Genomic DNA, 23,950 nt, shown 5'->3' with positions numbered 1-23,950 from the left:
TTCTAAATATCTCTCTTTTTTATCTATTAACCTTGTCCTTAGTCAACTCTTCATCTTATGTGAGTATTTACTCATTTTTGGGGGATTTTCCTTTTATTCTTCTATTTATCTCCTCCCTACATTTGGATGAATCTTATTGGTCCATAAGAACCTTAATTTAAAATTTTAAAAAAATCTTGACCCCTAGGATAAGGCCTCTTGAACAGATTATAATTTATTTCGAACGCACCTTCTGAAAATCTTTTTGAACTTCTGTTTCGGGGGAACTTATTTAAATATGAAGAGATATTTTTCCATCCAAAAATATCCAAAATCTGAATAACCTCTCTCTAGAATATTTTCTCTCACTAGGCCAAAATAGGTAGAAACAAGATCTTTTATATTTCTGAAGAGGGATTTGACTACATGGGAAGATACGGGACATCCTGAGAGGCTGGGGAGGAATTTTACATTCTACCCCACTTAAAAAACGCGAGATGTCCTCATCTCGCAGGTGGAGTATGATCTCTTTCATCATCTTCTTCTTCTTCTTCAATCACTTCCAGAGTTACTACCTTGGAAGTGGACGGCCGATTTGGGATTAACTCTCTTTGACTTCCCCTATTCTGAGGTGGAGGTCTTGCATTACTTTGGATTGAAATTGCAGGTTGGATAGAGGGTCTACCTCTGGGATTTCCCTGATTTTGGCATATAGAACCCTGATTACTCTGGAAGGAAGGGGCTGGAGTCTGGAATCTTGATCCTTGATTTCCTTGCCCTGAAAACCTTGATCCAAAAGGAGTTGGGCAATCCGTGATTTTGGTGGATAGAACCCTGATTACTCTAGAAGAAAGGGGCTGGAGTCTGGAATCTTGATCCCTGATTTCCTTGCCCTGAAAACCTTGATCCAAAAGGAGTTGGGCAATCCATACTGCGATGTCCAAATCCTTGACAGTCATAGCATTTCACTCTCTTGTTCAAGGGTGGAACTTCTGAAGTTGAAATCCAGGGGATTGAGTTTCGGGAAAAGGACATTTCTTCCATTCTAGAACTTCCCATATCCTGGGTTTGGTTGACCCTGATGTCTCTTAGGCGGAGGAAGGTTGAAATCATCTTTTGGGAATAAAAACCTTTTGAAAGGTGATGGTGTTGGCTTTGGCGGGACTTTGACATCAAAGGCTTTGGCGAAATCCTTCGCCATCCGAATTGCTTTGGCCATGGAAACTGGCTTGGCATTCTTCACCAGTTCAGTCCCCGAATGAACCTGGCCATCAGCTGTTCTCCATCCAGCGGAGGCGAGTATCTGAGGAGAAGGACGTATGCTTGGTGATATGCTTCAATAGTTCTACTCCCTTGGGTTAACTCTAAGAATTCGTTCATCTTTGTTTCTAAAAAGCCAGGAGGACAAAACCTCGTCCTTAGGTAAATTTTGAGATCAGTCCAGGTTTGGGTATTTCGGTCCAAGACGATTTGTCTCGCAGTGGTTTCTCCATGCCACTCTAGCTGTCTCCACTATCTTCAACCTTGCAAGAGCCATTTTGCTCTTCTTATTGTACCCGATGACATCGAAGTATTCTTCCATTGATTCGATCCACTTCTCCACAGCCACGCCCAAGTTTTCCCCTTCACCCTTGAAGGGACCAGGCTGCAAACTATGATGAAGAGTTTTACGAACATCCAGGTCGAGCTCTTCTTCATCAAGTTGGGGGTTAACATTTCTACCACGGCGACCTCAATCCATGTTCCTATCAATACGAAAATTCTTGTTAAGTCTCTTTATTTATGATTCAATCCGATTTTTGATTCAACTGATTCCGGGGTTCTCTAAATAGGTCGGCTCCCCTCAGAATCAAGGGATAAAGATACTCTTATAGAATGCATTATCAGTTAACAATTCATTTAGAATATCTCATTCATATCTTTAACACAATAATGGTCCATCAGATTAATTTTTTTCCATCTGAACAGTCCTCCATGGGGATTTCAAATTTTCAGATTTTTTATTTATCATCCCTTAACTTGATCCACTGGACAAAAGTTAACAGTACAGCAATTTGCCACCAGCACAATCCACTAATCTCATAGTGACTGGCTAAAGTCATTAACGTCATTCCAGTTAAGAACATCATCACAGGGACTCGTCTCTTTCATCCTCATTGCGGTTTCGCTCAGCTTATTACATTTCAACCAAATTTCAGGGATCATCATTTTTCAATCAGAATCCAATTCAACTCATCAGTTCTCAACCAGAATTTAAGAATCATATCAACCACATTCATATTCATCATCTGGATAGCATTAATGCTTATAATTTCAAGTCTTAGATTTACTCGTATATACTGCCAGTAAAGAGGTGCAGTTATACCCTCGGTATATACGAGTAGTCATGGTTCTTGGAATTATAAGGTAAATACCATCATGTCTAGGCCTCAAGCAAGTCAGGGATTCCATACAATTGCGGTACTTCCATCTGAAGACTCAATTACCAATTTACGAATTTCAGTTTGAATATCAAATTGTATGAATTTTATCACACAATTACAACCTTTTAGTGCTTCTCGATAAATTTTTGACATATTTGGCTTCTCGGTTGATCCTCATTAGCCGAATAGCTCTGATACCAACTGTGAGATCCCTGTCCCCACCGTGCAACAAATTCAGGGGTGCTAGCAGCGGAAGTTGCACTTCTTGCGCGGGGCAGGGTCCCACACTCAGGGCCTCGCCCACGGATATCCGGACAAGAGACTAATCCATTGGTTTTTTCCAAAACCGAACACGAAAAAACTTCCTTTGCCCGGAAAGCACGGGCGATTCCACCAGGATAACTTTTCCCTAACGTAGTCAAAAGCCTTAACTAACTGAGCTCATCTGACCAAACCCATAAGTCCCATAGTCAGATCAGGAAAAAAGACTGTACTTGGATCATAGAGATCAATGCTTTTTTCCTCATTGAGAGGCACAGCCGTTGATTCTTTTCCATAGAACAAATTTTGTCCGGAATTTACTTCATCTATCGAACTAAACAGAAATTGAGTCTCGATTTACGGATCCAACATCCAGCGTAACCCCATCCAGTCCCATGGGTTAGCCAACCGCCCAAGCATTGTAGTGATGGGATCCAATTAGGAATTTGGTTAGGTTTTGTCCCGGGTACCAGGGAAAAGAGTTCCCAGGCCTCCTAGCCGAATGTTCATGCAAACATAAAACTAGTCACACCACTTACACACCCAATATGAAATTGCCTTTCTCTCAGCATTAGCTATCTTTAAAACAATCCTTTAATGAAACCATTGTATCACTGATCACAATCCTCAAAATCTCTGATTGAATCCTTATTTCCAATCATTCCTTCATTGGTGTACTTATGGCATCATTGGCAACCCGGAACGCTCACCACCTATTCACTCAGGGGCCTTTTCGATAGTTCCTAGCTCATAGTAACCGACAATATATTCACATAACAAAATGGAATCTCCGTGGAAGATCAACAAGATCAACCAACAAATCCATATAAAAGAGTCATGGACTCATTCGTTGAGGACCAGCAAGGTCAATCAACCAGATCCACACCCGAATTCAGAAAACAACTCTTACTCCTTGATCCAATATCTTCGGCGATGCACGTGTGGGTATCTTCGACGACCCAAAGCCCGAGCACCGTATGGTCAGCACCCTGTAGGATCCTTCGCATGTCACCTAGCGCTTCACTCATAGGCCGCTTCCTTGGTCCCTCATCCACCATACCGGAAGCTCACCATTTAAATCGAACCGAGGCTGGTCAAGACCTCCGTCGACCATGCTACGCGAGACATCCTCCGTTGACTCTCCGTCAGCTATTGCAACTTTATCAGTTAGGTCTCCACAACCCTAATCACAAGACGGTCAAAATGCTTCCCTAGCATTCTTGACATAAAACAGTCATTTTCAAACAGGTCACAAATACAGTTTCTATAATGAACTCTCGTCTTTCCACATTATCCCTCATTAGTCCACATTACTTATTCCACGTTCCATTCATATGTGTACTCATTGTCATCCAATCACATCATTTTCCATCTCATCACCTCAGATTCATTCACATCACATATCATTTATTCACATCCCAATTCACATGTCATCACATCTCATCCATTCACTCATATCGACGTCACATCATTTCACATACACATTCGCATTCATTATTCTACATACACATCCACATTCGTACATACACATCCATACATCCACATCCACATCCGCATTCATATATGCAATTTCATATCCACATCCATACATCCACATCCACATTTATACATCCATTTTCACATCCACATTCACATCCATACATCCACATCCACATTCATACATCCATTTTCACATCCACATTCATACATCCATTTTCACATCCACATTCACATCCATACATCCATATCCACATTCATATCCACATCCACATCCATACATCCACATCCACATTCACATCCATATCCACATCCACATCCATACATCCATTTTCACATCCACATTCACATCCATACATCCATTTTCACATCCACATTCATACATCCATATCCACATCCATATTCATATATCAACATCTCCATTCACATTCATACATCTACATCCACATTCACATCCACATCCACATCCACATCTACATTCATACATCCACACATCCCCATTCACATTCATACATCCACATCCACATCCACATCCACATTCATACATCCACATCCACATCATCCATTCATCCATCTACATCAACCCACATCATTCAGACATTAAACCACATCATCCATACATCAATCTACATTAACCTACATCATTCACACATCAAACCACATCATCCATAGATCATTCTACATTAACCTACATCATTCACACATCAAACCACATCATCCATAGATCATTCTACATTAACCTACATCATTCACACATCAAACCACATCATCCATTCACATCATTCTACATTAACCTATATCATTCACACATCAAACCACATCATCCATGCACATCCGATTCACATGCCGTCATTCATTCACATCCCTTATCATTCATTCATATCACGATTCACATTCCTTCACATCCTATACCATTCATTCACATCCTAATTCATAGGACATCACATCCATTCATCCATTTTCGTTTATCTGATTCATATCACTTCCATCCATCCATCCATTTATATCTATCTGATTCCTATCACATCTCATCACATCTATTTATAGAATGTAAGAGAATTCTAATTTTTTGATATAAAGATTCTTTACGCATCTAATTAGGCATAAAGACAACTTTAGTAGGAATAACACTTTTATAAAAATCCTTTTTTTGCATCTATTTAGGCATAAATTCAATTTTAAGAAAAATAACACTTTCGAATTAAAAATAAACCTTTTATGCATTTTACTATGCATAAATTCCATTTTAATGAGAATAATACTTTAAAGATAAATCTTTTATATATTTTACTATGCATAAATTCAATTTCAATGAAAATAATACTTTCGAAATAAAAATAAATCTTTTATGCATCTTTCTATGCATAAAATCAAAATTCATGAAAATAACTCTTTTGAATTAAAAATAAAATTCTTTATGCATTTATTTATGCATAAAATCAAAATTGATGAAAATAACTCTTTTGAAATAAAAATAGATTTCTTTATGCATCATTCTATGTATAAAATCAAAATTGATGAAAATAACTCTTTTGAATTAAAAATAAAATTCTTTATGCATCTTTCTATGCATAAATTCAAAATTGATAAGAATAACTCTTTTGGAATAAAAATAAAATTCTTTATGCATCTATTTATGCATATAAAAATCATTTATGATGAAAATCACACTTTTAATATATAAAAAATCTTTTATGCATATGTTTATGCATACAAATCATTTATGATGAAAATTACTCTTTTAATATAAAAAAATATCTTTTATGCATATATTTATGCATACAAATCATTTATGATGAAAATCACTCTTTTAATATTAAAAAGTATCTTTTATGCATATATTTATGCATACAATTCATTTATGATGAAAATCACTCTTTTAATATAAAAAAATATCTTTTATGCATATATTTATACATACAAATCATTTATGATGAAAATCACTCTTTTAATATAAAAGAATATCTTTTATGCATACATATAATTTATGATGAAAATCACTCTTTTAATATAAAAAATATCTTTTATGCATATATTTATGCATACAAATTATTTATGATAAAAATCACTCTTTTAATATAAAAAATATCTTTTATGCAATTATTTATGCATACAATTCATTTATGATGAAAATCACTCTTTTAATATAAAAAATATCTTTTATGCATATATTTATGCATACAATTCATTTATGATGAAAATCACTCTTTTAATCTAAAAAATATATCTTTTATGCATATATTTATGCATACAAATTATTTATGATGAAAATCACTCTTTTAATATTAAAAAATATCTTTTATACATATATTTATGCATAGAATTCATTTATGATAAAAATCACTTTTTTATGATCAAAATAAAAATTTCAATATGCTTCCTTCTATGCATAGAATTTAATTCTAAAGAAAGTAACACTTTTTTTTATAAAATATTTTTAGTAATCATTTTTCTATACCGAGGATGAAAAATAACACTTTAAGAATACATATACGATGGGAATAAAAAAAAGTAAAACATATTTTTCACAATTTTAGAAAATTTTGCCATAACCTCCTTTGTATGGCTGACCATTTTTCAATTTTTAACTCTCTAAAATTAATTAGAAATTCACCAAGAGTATTTAAATCATTCTAATGTAAACATTTTCTACTTATCAAAGAGAAACATTATGAAAAACTTGATTTTATCCATTAATCATTCATCTAGGATAAAGAATGGTTGGATTTACTAAAGAAGAGAGGGGAATGCCTTTTGAGGCATAACATCATATTCATTTTAGAGAAGATAAAAATCATAAAGAACCATAAAATGAATAGAAAAGAGAAGAATCTCCAACTTACAAAGGAATTTGAGAGCTTTCCTTTGGCTTGATGGTTTGAGGGATCTACTCTTGTTTGAAACAAGAGTGGCCACCAATCTTTAGAAGAGGGAAGGTCAAAAACTAATGAATTATGAGTAAATTCACAGTTTTTGGCTCTTGGGAGAAGCAGGGCAACAGTGCAAAAACACTATTAAGCTTCAACAAAGGGGAAGGCTTCTATTTATAGGAAAGAGTGAGCCTCTAACCAAGCAAACTGATTCTAGAATTTTCCAGATCAGTTTGGTTAAAAATTTGACCATTTTTTGGTCAGTTTAGCTCACTTTTTGGATCTAGTTGAAACAAGAGAGAGGAGAGATAAAAATATCTCATTATTTGGGAGTTTAAACTCTCCCACACATGTGAAATAGGCGCTTGCTTTATGAGGGAAATTCCCCCATACTGAGGTGTCAAAAATTCATCATTTCTTCTAAATATCTCTCTTTTTTAACTATTAACCTTGTCCTTAGTCAACTCTTCATCTTATGTGAGTATTTACTCATTTTTGGGAGATTTTTCTTTTATTCTTCTATTTATCTCCTCCCTACATTTGGATGAATCTTATTGGTCCATAGGAACCTTAATTTAAAATTTTAAAAAAAATCTTGATCCTTAGGATAAGGCCTCTTGAACAGATTATAATTTATTTCGAATGCACCTTCTGAAAATCTTTTTGAACTTCTGTTTCAGGGGAACTTACTTAAATATGAAGAGATATTTTTCCATCCAAAAATATCCAAAATTTGAATAATCTCTCTCTAAAATATTTTCTCTCTCTAGGCCACAGGTAGAAACAAGATCTTTTATATTTTTGAAGAGGGATTCGACTACAGGGGAAGATACGGGACATCCTGAGAGGCTGGGGAGGAATCTTACACGAGACCACATAGAAAGACTTCCACCTTATCATCATCATCTACTGAAACGCCAATAGATGTAAGGGATTCCACAATACCCTTGATCTTCAATGCCTAGTCATTCACAGACATACTCTTTTTTTCCACAGTATGAAGTTCATTCTTCAACTGTATCTTTCGTGCCTTGGTATTCGTTTCATAAAGTTTTACCAAGGTGTCCCATGCCTCCTTGGGGTACTTGGCATCCTAAATGTGCCCAATCATGGTGTCTTGTATACTGATAGAGAGCCAATACATAACTTTTCTGGCTCCTTGGTTCCAATCCTTGAACTTTTTCACATCTACAGCAGTCAGATTGTTCTCCGGTATCTCCGGTGCCTCTTCATGCTCACCTTTTATGTAGTCCCAGTAACCCTTTCCTATCAGGAAATTTGCGAGCATGAACCTCTAAGCATGGAAGTTGTTCTTATCAAGCTTCTCAACAACCATCTAGTTTATGCCATTACTTGACATCTTACCAGACACACAAATTTACCAGAACCAGCACTCTGGTTTGTCCTACACAAACTGCTGTATTTTCTGTAGCGGTACTATACTACACTCAAATGTCACAACCAGTGACCTCAATGTGCATACATACACTCAATGGTAACTGTTGACCTCCTTGTTTGCAGCACACATAATGTCTACACAACCAATCTGTCTTCCTGCAGTTCTTAAAACAGAGTTCTTCGCAGTGTTTGAAATCGCCTGCTTTCTGAAAAACGGAGGTCGTAACGTGCCCGAAACACGTTTCTGCTCTGAAAAATCTTATCCGATAGGACTTTATAGTTGCCCTATAGCTTTACTCCCACGAAGAAAGCTCCTCAATCAGAGATCGTTTGCCAGTGTCTCCCGTAGAGCTCTCGACAAGGGTGTAGTCGCCAACACAAATAGGGAAGAGTAGTTGAAGCTCTTACCCTCGTACCGCTTCCTGTGCTTCTTTTGCTTGCAGCTTAGCCTTTAGCATGAACCAGGCGCTCTGATACCATGAAAAGATGTAGGGGAGAAGAGAGCTTGAGCTCTTGCAAGCACACACACACTCACAAAACCCTAAAAGAGAACACACAAGGTGAGAGGCTAAAAATCTTCTTCTTCTTCACACAACACTCAACACACCATATACAAAGATAAGAGTACACATATGAAAAGGTACTCAACTAAATACATACTAGGGTTCTCTATAGTGTGAACCCAACTAAATGAGCTGGCGCTATAACTATGCCAATCTCTAGAATGGCTGTCACACAGCCTGTCATCCCACTGGCCGTATATCACCCCTAATCTCACCAACCATGCCAATGGTGTAAGTGTGGGGCCTATCCCCCAGGTGGGTCATCAGTGTCCACTGCCTCACTAGATGAGCTCGATATCTTAACATATAGTAGGAGAGTAATTTCCCTTATAGTATACAATCTTATCTTTATGTTATGGTTGTAGAGAAGAGAAGAGAATAGAAGTAAATTCAACCATCCATCTCTCTTATGTTCTTGTCTACTCTTGTGTGTGTTTGCTTGTAATAAGGAGCTCAAGCTACCCTCTCCCTCACATTCTTCTCATGATATTAGAGCATCGGCTTGCATGAAGATCTCTAAAGGCAAGCAAACGAAGTGGTACATGGGTAAGGGTCCATGTCTTTCCCTTTAAGTTAGAAGTGAATCTCTACAAGTAGTTGCTAGGCAAGAGAAGCATGCATGCACAATAGTCACATATTGAGGCACCCTTCATGGTGAAGTGACTAATTTGGATTTGAGGTTATTTTTAGCCATGTTTAGCTCTACAAAGTTGTATGTAGAAATTTTATAAAAGTGTCAATTTTGACTGTGTATGCCTAATTTCTGGTTCGGTGCAAAGTTACGACAAAAACTTGGTTGCAAGACAGTCTATGCAGAGAATTTGACAGTGTAGGTTATTAGTGGATGATTTTTATATGACTACTTTATATACACTTATAGTAGTCACATAGGAGGTGACTCTGTAGGAGAGATTATAATTTTGTTATAGAAGTTCCTAGTAGCTATACAATCTATCCAAGATTGTGAGTGAGAAGCTAGACAAGAAAAACTTCCAAGCATGGAAGTTCAGGATGAGAAACTTTCTCATGGGAAAATGATATTGAGAGTTTATTTCACGTGACGAGAAGAAGCCAGAGCTTCCACAAGGAAATGTCACTCCTCAAGAGGTGCATGCTTTTAAGTCATAGTATGAGAGAGCTAGTAAAGTGATGTATTGGTTGTCTGTTTAGCGTGACAAGATTCTATAATTGGTCATATACATGATGTAGAGATACCTAAGGATGCATGCGATACCTTGGTTAAGCTCCTTAGTTAAGCTTTATTGCATAAGTACCAAGGCAAGAAAGATGCAGTTAAACAAGAATTGCATAATGTGCGAAGGAATAAAATGAGTATCATGATTACTCATTGAAAGTTAAAGGGCTTGTAGATACCCTTGGTTCCATTAGAGCTCTGATGACCACTTGGTATCGGTCACATTCAATGAGCTTAGCAAAGAGTATGATAAATTTCAAACATCTATCCATCCGAACTCGGAAAAAATTCCCAAATTTTGAGGACATTACAACCTTTCATATCATTAAGGAGATGAATAAGAGACGAATGTAAGAAGTAAAATCGTCTTAAGAAATATACACAAGCATGCCTTCTACACTGACACATGTAGAGGTAGAGGCATATCATCATCTAGAGGCCGAGGTGCATACCATTTTGGAAACATAAATCATGGTCTTTAACAATAACAGAAATCTAATGCACAAATAGGTGAAAGAGGTTACTACTTTAGAGGTAGAGGGAACCAAAGAGGCCGAGGAGGATAGCAAAGAAATCAAAGTGTAAATAGCATGGATAGCTCTCATTGTGGCAAAAAAGGTAATATAAAAAGAAGAATGACATTAAAAGTAGGAAGATGCAACAAAACAAGGGTAGTATATATCTTAAAGCAAGCAAGCTAACGATAGAAGTGAGCGGCTTTTTTGTGATGCAGCATCCTAGAGATGTATGGTATGTTGATTCAAGTGCTTCTAACCATATAATCAGTCTTGGAAAGTGGTTTAGAGATATATAAATAATGAAAAACCAAGGCTCTCTCTCTCTCTCTCTCTCTCTCGTCATGGAGTTTCTTGTGTGGTTTATGTTTCTATGTCTATCACCATGATCAATCCCATTTTAAGATTATTTAACATGGTATTAGAGCTTGGGTGGGCTCTTGGTCATGGTGGTGAATACTTATGTATAGTTTCTTGGTTATGTGTTTATTTGATTAAGCATTATTTTTAGTTTATTATAAAAAAAATTAAGCACACTCATATTATCATTTAGATTTGCATTTGTGAGGATTTGAGAGAGATTTGGACTTGCCATTCTCAAGTTTGAGAGGAGATTTGCAAGGATTTGAGAGAGATTTGGACCTGCCATTCTCAAGTTTGAGAGGAGATTTGCAACAAGGATGTTGCATAGAAGCTGCCCAAGAGAGTTGCAAATGCAAGAAGATTACCAAAGAAGGTATTTTGTGATTGTTTATCTCATTAATTTTTCAGTTGAGCATGAGAGAATGCTCAATGTAAAGAAGGGTTGCTGATTTATGGGATGAGAAGATCCCATGGATTCTTTATAGATGGGCAAAGACTATGAAGGTCCAGGCTTAAGATGGAAAGTTTGGAGAGGTGGCAAGGCAACTATGGAAAATATTAGCTAAGCTAGTCATTAGGCAAGGGTTGCGTATAAGAAACAGTGAGGTGGCACCAAGAGTGGGTGCAGTAATGTACATCATTAGAGATGGCCAGCATGATGTTACATCAAACACGGGAGAAGAGATTGGAATGACGAAGGAAATATATGACAAGAAAAAAACATTGATTTGCAGATCAGTAAAGCAAAGGGCTGTAGTATGGAAGCACTAGAGTCGTTATTATAGATAAGGAGAGCTCTAGCAAATAGGTGCAGAGATCGTTGTGAGGTGCAGCTCCAATGCAGAAGGCTAACTTACAAGTAGGGTTTCCATTAAAGCTTGGTGATGATCCTGTAGATAAAACATGTATTAGATCGATACCAGAGAAGGCCACTAGCCATGCGAAGAAGTGTGAGATCTACAGGTCGAAGAAGATTTGCAGAGGAGAAGACTAGTAGGTGGCATTCAATACAAAAGCTGGCCGTGTGCAGATGTCAGAGTGATAGAGCTGGCAGCATGTAAGAAAGTAAGATGCATCGGCTTATTAAGCTGGCCACACCATATTAATTGATTGTGGGAGAATAATATGTAGGGCAAAGACGTGTGTGCGAGAAGATGAGTTCGTCACAGTATTAGAAGAAGCACATTTGGGAATAGTCGGAGAACATTTTGCTAGAGAAGTTACAGCTTGCAAGGTGCTTCTATGGTGGCCTACATTGCTCAGAGATGCCATAGAACTTGTAAAGAGATGTAAAGAATGTCAACAATTTGCTATTCCATAACAAAAAGACAGGATGCCACTTACCCCTGTAATTGTGAGGCAACCTTTTAAGAAATGGGGTATTGATTTTGTTGGACTCATTAGTTTAGCAACGTATCCTTCACAAGCTTGTTATGTGATCGTGGCCACATATTATTTCACCAAGTGGCTAGAGGCAAGCACCTCTAGAAAAGGTGATGCTTGAACTATGGCCAAGTTCTTGTATGAATCATTTCCAGATTTGGCTGCCCACTAGAATTAGTCAGGACCGAGGTTTGCATTTCATTAATGAGGTGATTAAACATTTACCCCACAGGATTCCGTATGGTACATCGTAAATCATCACCTTACTATTCATAAGCAAATGGCTAAGCTAAGAGCACTAACAAGATTCAACCAAGACCTTAGAATCCAGTAGAGCGGATTGGGAACACAAGCTGACTGTAGCATTATGGCCTATCATATGTCGTATAAGGTAGCGACGGGATACACTCCCTTTCTTCTAACTTATGGTATTGATGTGGTAATGCTCATGGTAATTCTTAGTTCCAAGCCTACGTATTATGGTACACAAAAAATGTGTTAGCCAAGAGGTTGATTGACTTCAAAAGACTTGAAACACAACTAATTACATCGCATGGACTTATGGTCGAGAAACTATGGAGAAAACATTGGTTTGACCATAAAATATAAAGAACTTGAAAAAGGGAACCTTGTCCTCGTATATGGTTTTGGAAGCACCAAGAAAAAGAAATTGAAATACCTAGCGTTATGACCTTTTAAAGTGTCTGAGATCACACCACAAGGGTCAGTTAGAATTGAAACTATCGATGGGGTAGAAATGGAGGGGTATATCAAGGGAAGCAAGCCAAAAAAAAATTATGGACCCCTGACCCAAGAAATGCTCGCACAAGAGCATCTTTTAAAACAAAAGAAAAAACTAGAAAAAGAAAAAATCAAATAGGCTCAAGAGGAGGCCAAGGCTAGAGAAACAAAAACAAAACAGCAACTCCAAGGGAGAACACTACATGTAAACATGGCTTCACTCACACTTCTTGACGATGATAACTTGGATATTGAACCTGCATGCCTTAGTGTACATGTCTCTACAAAGGGTAATCAAACAAAGAACATTACATTGATTGATCTGGGATCAAGTCACAACTTGATTTCCTATGAAACTTGGGTAGCTCTCAACAAACCTCGCCTAGAGGTAACTAATGCCCAGGTTTGCAGTGTGCATCTATTAGTTACACAAACCATGGGGTTTTTTGATGTTAACATCTCCATTAGAAATAATCCCTTGGTTGGGAAGGTATTTGTTATGCTTGAAGGAACAATGAAAGAGGAGATGATTCTAGGAAGATCCTAGATTTATGCCACCAACTGTATAATCCAATGGGAGGAATAGACAATGCAACTCAACGAGGGCCAAGAACCCTTGACCATCCCATTATGGAGTCCCTTGAATAAGAGAAAGCAAGCAATTACATTCGACATGGAGCTGCCAAAATGACAAACAAATCAGAAGGGTCCACGGAACATGCATCCACCTCTAACAAATAACACCACTCAAGGGGACTGCCGCAAAACCACTATATGTATCCACCAAGACAATAGTGGATCCCCAAGTCCCAGCTCAAAGCCCAATAATACTATGATAATGACAACACCTCATGAGTGTCAAGGCAAAGACACAAAGATACATGCAAGAGCCAAGGGAACCATACCAAGGAGAGAAAGCAGCAACCTAGGCAAGCCCGAGCACCATTAAGAAGTCAAAAGAGGTGGATAAGAAAGGCCTTCCTAGCAGCCTAGGGATACTATCAAGGAGCCAAGAAAGTATGGGTACCAAGGGACAAAAAAAAATCCAGTGCGGCATTTACCTCCAAAAGAACAGAAGACGAGCACAAGCACAAACACGATCAGAGCCCAATTAATTCATGTGTCAAGGCAACACCAAAACTAGTTTGGAAGAAGAAAACCATTCACCCAAGTGAACAGGAGAGTGCAACACCACCAGTAAAGACGTCACCCGCCAAAGAGATTAAGCAGGGCCAAGTCCTGGACGAAGGTAACGTTAAAGTGAACCCACATGCATAGGAAAAACAACAAGCTCATGAAGATTCGGTCGATGTTCTCATCCACTGGATGAAAGGACATGCTGCTATATATATAGGCAGTGATGTATGTGAACACACTTAGGACCGCCGGAGCTCTTTTTCCCTCTTTAGGAGGTTTTTTCCCCCGGCTTGTATATACGCCCATTATTCTAGGGCTAACTTATCTTTGTACATTGACACAATCTAACACACTTTGTGTTGTGTGCATTCTTGCTTCTTCTTCTCCAAGCTTTGTGTGCTTTCCTGCAACCCTAATTCCAACAATTGCTATCAGAGCAGGCATCGGCTCCAAGGGCTACACTGCCAGCACCCTTCGACTCACGTTCTCCGATTAAGGTGAGCTTTCACGAGCGTTTGCAGATAAGCTCGTTGGGCCGTGCGTTCTCAAAAATTGCATCTGAGGTCGTTTCTGGCTCCGTTTTTGCATTTCAAGTTTTGCACAGGTGTTTTTATCATTTTGTGCAGAAATTTTGACAGTGTAGTTTTCTGCAAAACAGGCATACGTATTCTATTGTGGACTGTGCTACATAGCACGAGTTATTTTCTGTTCAGTCTTTGCTTCATTATTTACAAGTAGCTTTTGCATCAGTTTCAGTCAGTGGCCATGGCTGATAACAGCAATGATGTATTTCGCATGTTATCTGCTCTGCTGCTGATGTGACAAACTGGATGAAGATAGCAACTACCCACTTTGGGCATACATGATGCAGCATGTTTTAGTTGCAAAAGGAGTGTGGAACATTGTGCAGGGTATAGATGTACGTCCAGGTTCTGTGGATGTAGGATCTGTTTTGAGGATGTTGCAGGTTCTAGCAACTCTACTATTGCTGCTGTTTTACCCACTACTGAACAAGCTCGTTGGGGATGGTAAAGATGCACAGGCTCATGCCTTGATTGCACTTTTTGTCAAACGTAACATCACTCCACATATTCGTTCAGCTAAAACAGCAAAACAGACTTGGGATATTCTAGCTGGTTTGTATGCAGGTCATAACGAGGCAAAAATCTCTTACCTGCGTAAAGAGCTAGAATCGAAGATTATGCAGGAAGATGATGACATGAATGTTTTTTTTGCTGAGATTAAAGATCTCAAGGAATAGTTGATTTCTGCAGGTGAGATTATTCCTGATCATTCTCTTGTTTGTGCAGACTGTTCTTGATGCTTTACCTAAGTCATATCAGACTTTTGCTTCCACGTGGAGACTTTTGTTAACTGAGGACAGACCTGATGTTGTCAAGTATGATACTTTAGTCAACAAGCTCTTGCAAGAAGCGCAGTCTAGGCAAAACATGGCTAGACAGCGTGTGTAGTTGATCAGGCATTTGTTGCTGCCCAGTAGAGAAGAAGTGGTAAGGCAGCCCCTTCCATTGTTTCTTCTCCTATTAGCAGGTCTGCAACTTCTTCTCCTTCCACAGGTAGCAACAAATAGGTCTAAGAAGGCTCTTAATAAAAGCAAGAAAAAGATCAGGTGCAACTATTGTAAGGCAACTAATCATGTCATTAAGAATTGCCCTAAGCTAAAGGTAAAAGAGGCAAAGAAGAAAGAGTCAAATGCAGCCACAATAGCAGATGCTTCTACAAATGCAGATTCTGCAAATGTTGTGCAGGATATAGAATGGGTGTTTAGCATGTATTGCCAGTATGAACCATCTGTACATGATGCATGTTTGGCAGTTTCTGTTGACTCTGATGTATGGTATTTTGACAATGGTGCTACAAAGCACATTACCTCGCATCGTCCTATGTTCACTTGTCTTGAGGCTGTCCCTAATGGGAATACTGTCACATGTGCCAATAATGCTTCTTACCCAATGAAGGGCATTGGTAAATTTATGATTACTGCTACAAATGGCAACGCTTTCACACTTTCAGATGCTTTGTATGTGTCAGGGATAAAGAAGAATCTTTTGTCTGTCTCTGCGCTTGCTAGACTTGGACTTGTAGTCAAATTTGTGGATGACAGATGTACTGTTCATGATTTGACTTCTGGTGATACGATTATTGTATCTGGCACCTTGTTTTGTGGGCTGTATAGGCTCAATTCTTATGACAAGTGTGTGGAAGATTCAGCAAATGCATTTTCTGATATGAAAAGGCAGTTTCAGATGCAAAACTATGGCATGCTTGTTTTGGTCATCTGAACTTTGCTAGTTTGTTGCGTTTGCAGAAATTTGATATGGTTGCTTCATTGCCCCCTCTTGAGGCACCATTGAAACATGTTTGTGAAGGCTGTATTTTGGGCAAAATGCAGCATTCTGCGTTTCCAAAGGATGGTTCTGTGCGGCCAATCACAAATTGTAACTTGTACATAGTGATGTATGTGGGCCTATGCAAACTCCGTCATTTGGTAAACACTTGTACTTCATGACTTTCATTGATGATTACTCAAGGCATGCATGGGTATATCCACTGAAGGCAAAGTCCGAAGTGTTTTTGTGCTTCAAACAGTTTTTGCTTATGGTTGAAATGTATCCAATTGTAATGTGGGCACCCTCCATTCTGATCGAGGGGGGGAGTACATGTCTAAAGAGTTTGATGCATTTCTGGCTAGTCGTGGGATAAAACACCAATGTACAGTGCCGTATACCCCTCAGCAAAATGGTGTTGCTGAGAGGAAAAACACTAGTATGTGTGAAGAGGAAGAACCTCTTTCATTTGATGAGGCACAAAAATAAAAAAATTGGTTGGCTGCAATGCAAAGTGAATATGATGCTATAATGAAGAATGGTACATGGTCTTTGTGTGATTTGCCTATTGGTAAAAAGGTCATTGGATGTAAGTGGGTTTTTAAGTTGAAATGAAAGCCAGATGGCAATGTTGATCGCTAGAAGGCTAGACTTGTTGCAAAGGGTTATGCTCAAGAAAAGGGCATTGATTTTGATGAGACCTTTGCTCCCACTTGTCGTATGACTACCATTCGTAGCATTTGTGCATTGGCAGCTCATAATGGTTGGAATGTACATCAGTTGCACATAAAGACTGCGTTCTTGAATGGAGATTTGCATGAGGAGGTGTATGTATCGCAGCCTCGTGGTTTTGTTCAAAGAGGGCAGGAAAACAAAGTGTGTAGGTTGAAAAAGGCTTTAAAGCAAGCTCCACGAGCTTGGTATGAAAAGATACATGCATATTTTGACTGCACATGGTTTTCAGAATAGTCCAACAGAAAGCACTTTGTATGTTAAATGTGTGGATGATGTACATCTAATCATTGCTCTCTATGTCGATGACATGCTGCTCACATGACCAAATGAGAGTCATATTGCTGATTTTAAGGCTGATTTGAATGCCTCTTTTGAGATGTCAGATTTGGGGCATTTGCATCATTATTTGGGGATACAATTTAAGCAGTGTGATGGAGGTATTGCTTTGTGTCAGAAAAGTATATTGAGACATTGCTGCGGAGATTTGGCCTTGAAGACTGCAAGCCTATTGTTACTCCAATGGAGACAGGTTTGAAGTTGAGTCTTCATGAGGCTGGAGATCACTTGGATGTCACACTCTATCAGACAGCTGTTGTTTGCCTCATTTGTGTATGCATTACGAGGCCGGACATTCAGTTTGCAGTCTCACAGGTGAGCAGGTTTATGCATAGCCCCCCCAGGGTCTCAGCATTGGAAGGCAGTTAAACGCATCTTTCGCTACTTGAGTGACACCATACATCTTGGGTTGTTTTATCCCAAGGGGGGATCGTTGCCGCCTGATTTACTTGCTTTTTTGGACTCAGATTGGGCTGGTTGCTATGACACAAGAGTGTCCACAAGTGGTTTTTGTTTCATGCTCAGTACCTCATGCATATCTTGGTTGAGCAAGAAGCAACTTCTAACTATGAAACTGAGTACAGGGCAGCTTTCACAGCTACGGTTGAGTGTGTGTGGCTCAGACGGCCTATGGTGGCTGACTTGGGTGTTGAACAGGAGTCTGCCACCTCTATCTACATTGACAGTCAGAGCGCATTGGCAGTTTTTGCGAGAAACCCAATTTTTCATGCTCGCACAAAGCACATTGAGGTGCATTATCACTATGTCAGGGAGAGACTCTCAGCACAGGAGAGATCAGCTTGGCCTATGTGCCAACACAGGACAAACCTCGCCGATCTTTTCACAAAGGCGCTTCCTCGTGAGAAGTTCAAAGCTTTCCACAAAGCTTTGGGCTTGCTCCCCTTTGTGGACTGATCTACTTAGGGTATGGCACTTCCCTATACATGAGTGCCAGCTCTCGTTCACACCATCACTCCCAGCAGGGGGGATTTGTTGCTATATATATAGGCAGTGATGTGTTTGAATACACTTAGGACCGCCGGGGCACTTTTTCCCTCTTTAGGAGGTTTTTTCCCCCGGCTTGTATATACGCCCATCATTCTAGGGCTAACTTATCTTTGTACATTGACACAATCTAATACACTTTGTGTTGTGTGCATTCTTGCTTCTTCTTCTCCAAGCTTTGTGTGCATTCTTGCTTCTTCTTCTCCAAGCTTTGTGTGCTTTCCTGCAACCCTAATTCCAACAGGACAACTAAGGAAATCTCATTCCAAACTCAAGCATCTACAAATACAAATACCAACAAGCTCCAGAGTTCCAACTTGGTCCTCCTAGAAATAATAAAGAGGGAAGGTGACAAGGGTCAAGTACCTAGATACCAAGCAAATCTTAAATTTTCAATGGGTACAAGGTAAAAGGTTAAGCATTTCACATCATGAAATAGATTCATACGTTTCACATGCTCAATTCTCCTCCTCTAAATGCATATTTTTGGCCTTGGAATGCTTGAGCATGTAGGACTATCTAGGGTATCTCCATTTGCATGCAAAAGGGAAAGCAACCATTTCATGATTTGAAAACCTCTGCTTGTTAGCATTTCACACTGTGAAAAGCTTCAAAATGTTTCATGTCGTGAAGCGCTAGGGGATTTCATGCCATGAAACGATCAAAAAATCAAGCGAATCATAGCTTGTCATGTGGCGTCCCCCAATTAAGATGGCCACCATGCCGACGGCTACACTATAAAATCAATGCCCTTTACTTTTTTGTGCACTTCACATATTTTCTTATTCGAATTCTACTTATCTATTACCTCCATTGCCTGCGCTCCTTCAACCTAACACTTCGCCACCTCCACTTCTCAGGGAGATCATCGCTCTCACAAGTGGATACTTCAATTTTTTTCTATGCTTCCTCGCATGTAAAATAAGCTCGATGATGTTTGAGACCCTATTTCGTATTCTCTCAATGCTATTATGCTTGCATTTGATTCTTTTCTTTTTCTTTTTTACCTTTTTTATCTTAATACTCCTACCTTGCATAGTCTAAAGTCATGTACTAGAATGCTCTCCCTTATGACCTCAAAGATCTCTAGCCCGTGAAATAGCAATCTGCTATTTCACAGCCTAAGATTCACAACCTATCATTTCACGTCTAAACCATTTCCACATCTAAAATCTCCGTCTAATGTTAGTTCTTGATATAACAAAAGTCACCACCTCTAAGAAAATATAAACAAAACAACACGTGACTACTTAACAAATTCACGTTGTGAGATGCACCTTGCATTTTCATGAACTAACCTTTTCACATCGCGAGATGCACCCTGTGTTTTCACGAACTAACCATTTCATGTCTTGAGATGCACCTGCATTTTCATGAACTAACCATTTCATGTCTTGAGATGCACCTGCATTTTCATGAACTAACCTTTTCACGTCGTGAGATGCACCCTGCACTTTCACAAACTAACCTTTTCATGTTATGAGATGCACCTTGCATTTTCACGAACTAACCTTTTCATGTTATGAGATGCACCCTGCATTTTCACGAGCTAACATTTTCATGTTATGAGATGCACCCTGCATTTTCACGAGCTAACCATTTCACATCTCTACTGTTTCACAACTAACTCGGCTAATTCACGACATCACTACACTTAGTTGTTGCTCACTGTACTAAACCTCTTCCCATCATCAAACAAATCTTAGAGAGGATCTTACTGCCATTACACGCCAGCATACCACACATGTACCAAGAGCTCATGAACTTCTACCAATCCTCAGCGGGCTGATGCTCTCTTGGTTTTCTTACAAATGGCTTCCACAAAAGACTCCGACCCGGAGTATCCAGAGACCCCGGAAATCACTCAAGCCAGCACCACCGAATCTCTTACGGCGGTGAAAAAAAAGAGAAGGACAAAGCAGGATCTGGGGCTAGAATCACAAAAGAGGGGGCTTTGCGGCACCAAGCTCACTTATCTAGGCCCCTATGCCAAGGACTTCTAGGGGACATTGATCCAAGAAGATATCTAGACAGAGTAAAAAAACCCTCTTTTAGTACCATAGCCCCGAATGCCTCAAAATTCTAGAAGACATATATGTGCAGCACAAGCTAGAAAAGGTGGCCTTGGGAAAGATGGCTAAAGTACTTCCCTGAACATTCAATCAAACATTGTGTGCAGAGTACCTCAAATCATACAACAAGAATACCAAAAGGGGAACAATCATAAAGTTAGATGGATCCAAGGAACAAGTACATATCATAGAGAATATGATCAGAAAGGCACTTCAATTGCCACCTCCTGTCATGTCACATCTCCATCACATTGATCAAATGCCAATAGAGAATATGTTGAAAAAGAATTCATACAATTCTAATGAGGTGGAATATGATAACATAAAGGAAGAGGTTGATGAGCGAGCCTACCATGCCATGTCTATGACATGTAGATAAAGCCAGTGGACAGGTACAATCGCATACCTCTTCACATAATAGCTAGAGTGCATGAGAAGAAGGAAGATGATTAGATATGGTATCTACACAAGGAAATGGAGCACTACCTCAAGTCCCACCAATCCAAGGTTTGCAACCCTACCTCCTAAAACAAAGATTCTTAGCCATGCAAGAAACATTTCGATACCCACAGGCCATCAAGAACAGGATGTCTCATAGGCCCAGCAGTAACATGTGGTGATAGCGGTTCATGTATAGCTAATAACATATCTGTAGTTAGAACAAGTTGTACTCAAAGACACCAAAGAGCTCATACAGGAGATGTCCAAAGGTGCTAAGGAAGTTCTACAATGAGAAAAACCAAAGCATATGAGAGGGCGCCTTAAAGAAACCTCACGGAGGCCGGTCACCAGATAACAGATCGAGGAGGAAGCCCAGAGACTGCAAGCAGATATGGCCAAAGAGATCGCCAATTATAACATTGCCTTAGAAAGTTAGGAAGTTCCCTTGCAAGTGACAACAACCAAGGAAGTTGAATCAGGAGTGGATACAATCAGTCTCACCGAGTAGTTACCTTTGGCAATAGGGGAGCATGCTATTCCTGAATCTTTAATCCAAACCCCACTATCCAACCCAACAGCCTTGGTCTTCAAAAACCTCTCGCCTCTCCATGATACAATTCTTCCAGATCTGCCACCATCATCTGAGAAGGGAGAGCTACCATACACAGAGGAGCCACACGAGTCACAGACAAAGGTCAATGAAGGTACCACAAGCACCACCCCATAAGCGCCCAAGCAAGGTATGGAAGAACAGGCCACAAATGCTGAGAAGCATAAAAGGCAGGAGGATAGTCCAAGCCCTAGCAAACGAAGATACCTAGAATTTGACTACCTCGAAGGCGCAAGTTAATTCTTAAAGCAATTGGCTCCGACAAGACAACTTGGAAGGAATCGACCAGTTGCTATGACATTTACTGCACAATCGGCATGTTAAGCTATGGAAGAATATCCAAGCCACAACAGGCCAGGTTCAAGCCCTAAAAGACCAACTAGCTACAACAAAGACTACACATACAGAGACAATAGTTAAAGGTCTAAAGGCTGTTGGGGATTGTGAGGCAAAGATAACAGCATTGAAGGAACATAACATGCTGTTGAGCAAAACAATTATCAACTGACGACTCTCAGCACACAGCTCAAATAGGCTAAAGAGAAACTCTAGAGAGAAGTGACACATAACAAAGAAAAGGAAGCACAACATAGGACCCAACTCAAGGAAGCTCATGACACCTTTCAAGCTAAAGAAGAGGGCTTTACGAGACAAATAAATGAGCTTAAGGAAGAAAATTATGCAGCTCAACAAAAGGTAACAAGCCTGCAAACTAAGCATGAGCTACTCTCAATAAAGCACATTATTAATCCAATTCTAGGATTAACAAGAGCTACCATCATTATCTTACATCAAGGAGTCATGATAGATACACCAAAGGGTCATACATTCAAGATATGAAGCAATAGTGTTCAAAGCTACAACTTGGACGGGTGCCCCTAATGGTGTGACGGAGTATTTATGGCAATTCCCGCTTCAAGAGCAAGTGGTAGCAAGATATGAGGAACTCCTAAGTGATGTACTTCATGGATATGTTATGAGAGTAGTTATTAAAATAGCATTAGGCCTCTTATGAGCCTAAAGTGCCCAGTCGGCTATAGTTTAAGTGAGTGTGAACACTTATGGCCATGTATATAAGTGAATTTCTCTCATAATACAACAGACTCTCCCATTGTGCAATTGAGTCTTGCTCTTGCTAATCCTCTTGCTAATCTCTCTCCCTAATGCATGCTAGTGAGTGTGTGAGTGAAGTGAGGTGAGAGGAGGGATGAGGACCCGTAGTGCAACGCGACAGTGTGACAACACTCTCGTGCGGGAGACACGGTGGAATTGCCTCTCTCGAGGAGTTGTAGAGCTTGGAGACCTCAAGGGTTACAAGCTCGGCCATTGGAAAGATCCTCACGATAGTTGTGGTTCACCAGGTAATCTCTTTTTGGATGTGTTTCAAGGAGGGTTAGGGTGAGCCATAACATTTTTGACGCTGTCGGGGAGCCATCCCTTGGCTTTTTTCATCGTTTTGCCTCTAATCTATGCATAATCCATTGCCCATTATCTTGATTAATGGTTTCCTATGAAAAAGATGTGGATTTGATGTTGATTTGTGTGAGATTTGGTGTAGAATAGCTCTCTTTTTTGTTTTTGAAAAGAATGTTTTTAGCTTAATTTTTAGATTAATTTGTTATTTTTGTGGTTTTTCATGTTCTTAGGGCTTGCACATTGTTTGTATTAGGCTTAGTTTGCATCCATTGCATCAAACAATGTAATATAATGCAATATTTAGTGAATGTTAGCTCTCTTTAGTTTAAACATAGAACTAAGATCATTAATTTTAGTTTAATTGTATGTTTTTATTGAAATTATTTGGATTATAGTGTTAGCAAGCATTAGAAGTAGCTTAATTTTTAAAAAAAATTCTTAAAACCATTAAAAAATCCTTGCATTTGACTAATTTCTCTTAATGAACTTGTTTTTATCATTAAGGACGATTAATCTTGTTCAAAAGACCAAAAAATTAGAAAATGTGTTAATTGTGGTCTAAATTGATCATATGAGTAGTCGAAATTGGGATTTTTGAGTGTTTTGAGAGCATCTAGATGCATCAAAACACCTAATCACATCAATTGGAAAAATTTGACTCTCTTTGCTTAATTTTACCTTAA

This window comes from Cibotium barometz, chromosome 6 (genome assembly GCF_041138505.1).
Source record: "Cibotium barometz isolate CiBa-2024 chromosome 6, ASM4113850v1, whole genome shotgun sequence".
In the NCBI taxonomy this organism is placed as follows: domain Eukaryota; kingdom Viridiplantae; phylum Streptophyta; class Polypodiopsida; order Cyatheales; family Cibotiaceae; genus Cibotium; species Cibotium barometz.
This window is presented reverse-complemented; position numbering follows the sequence as displayed.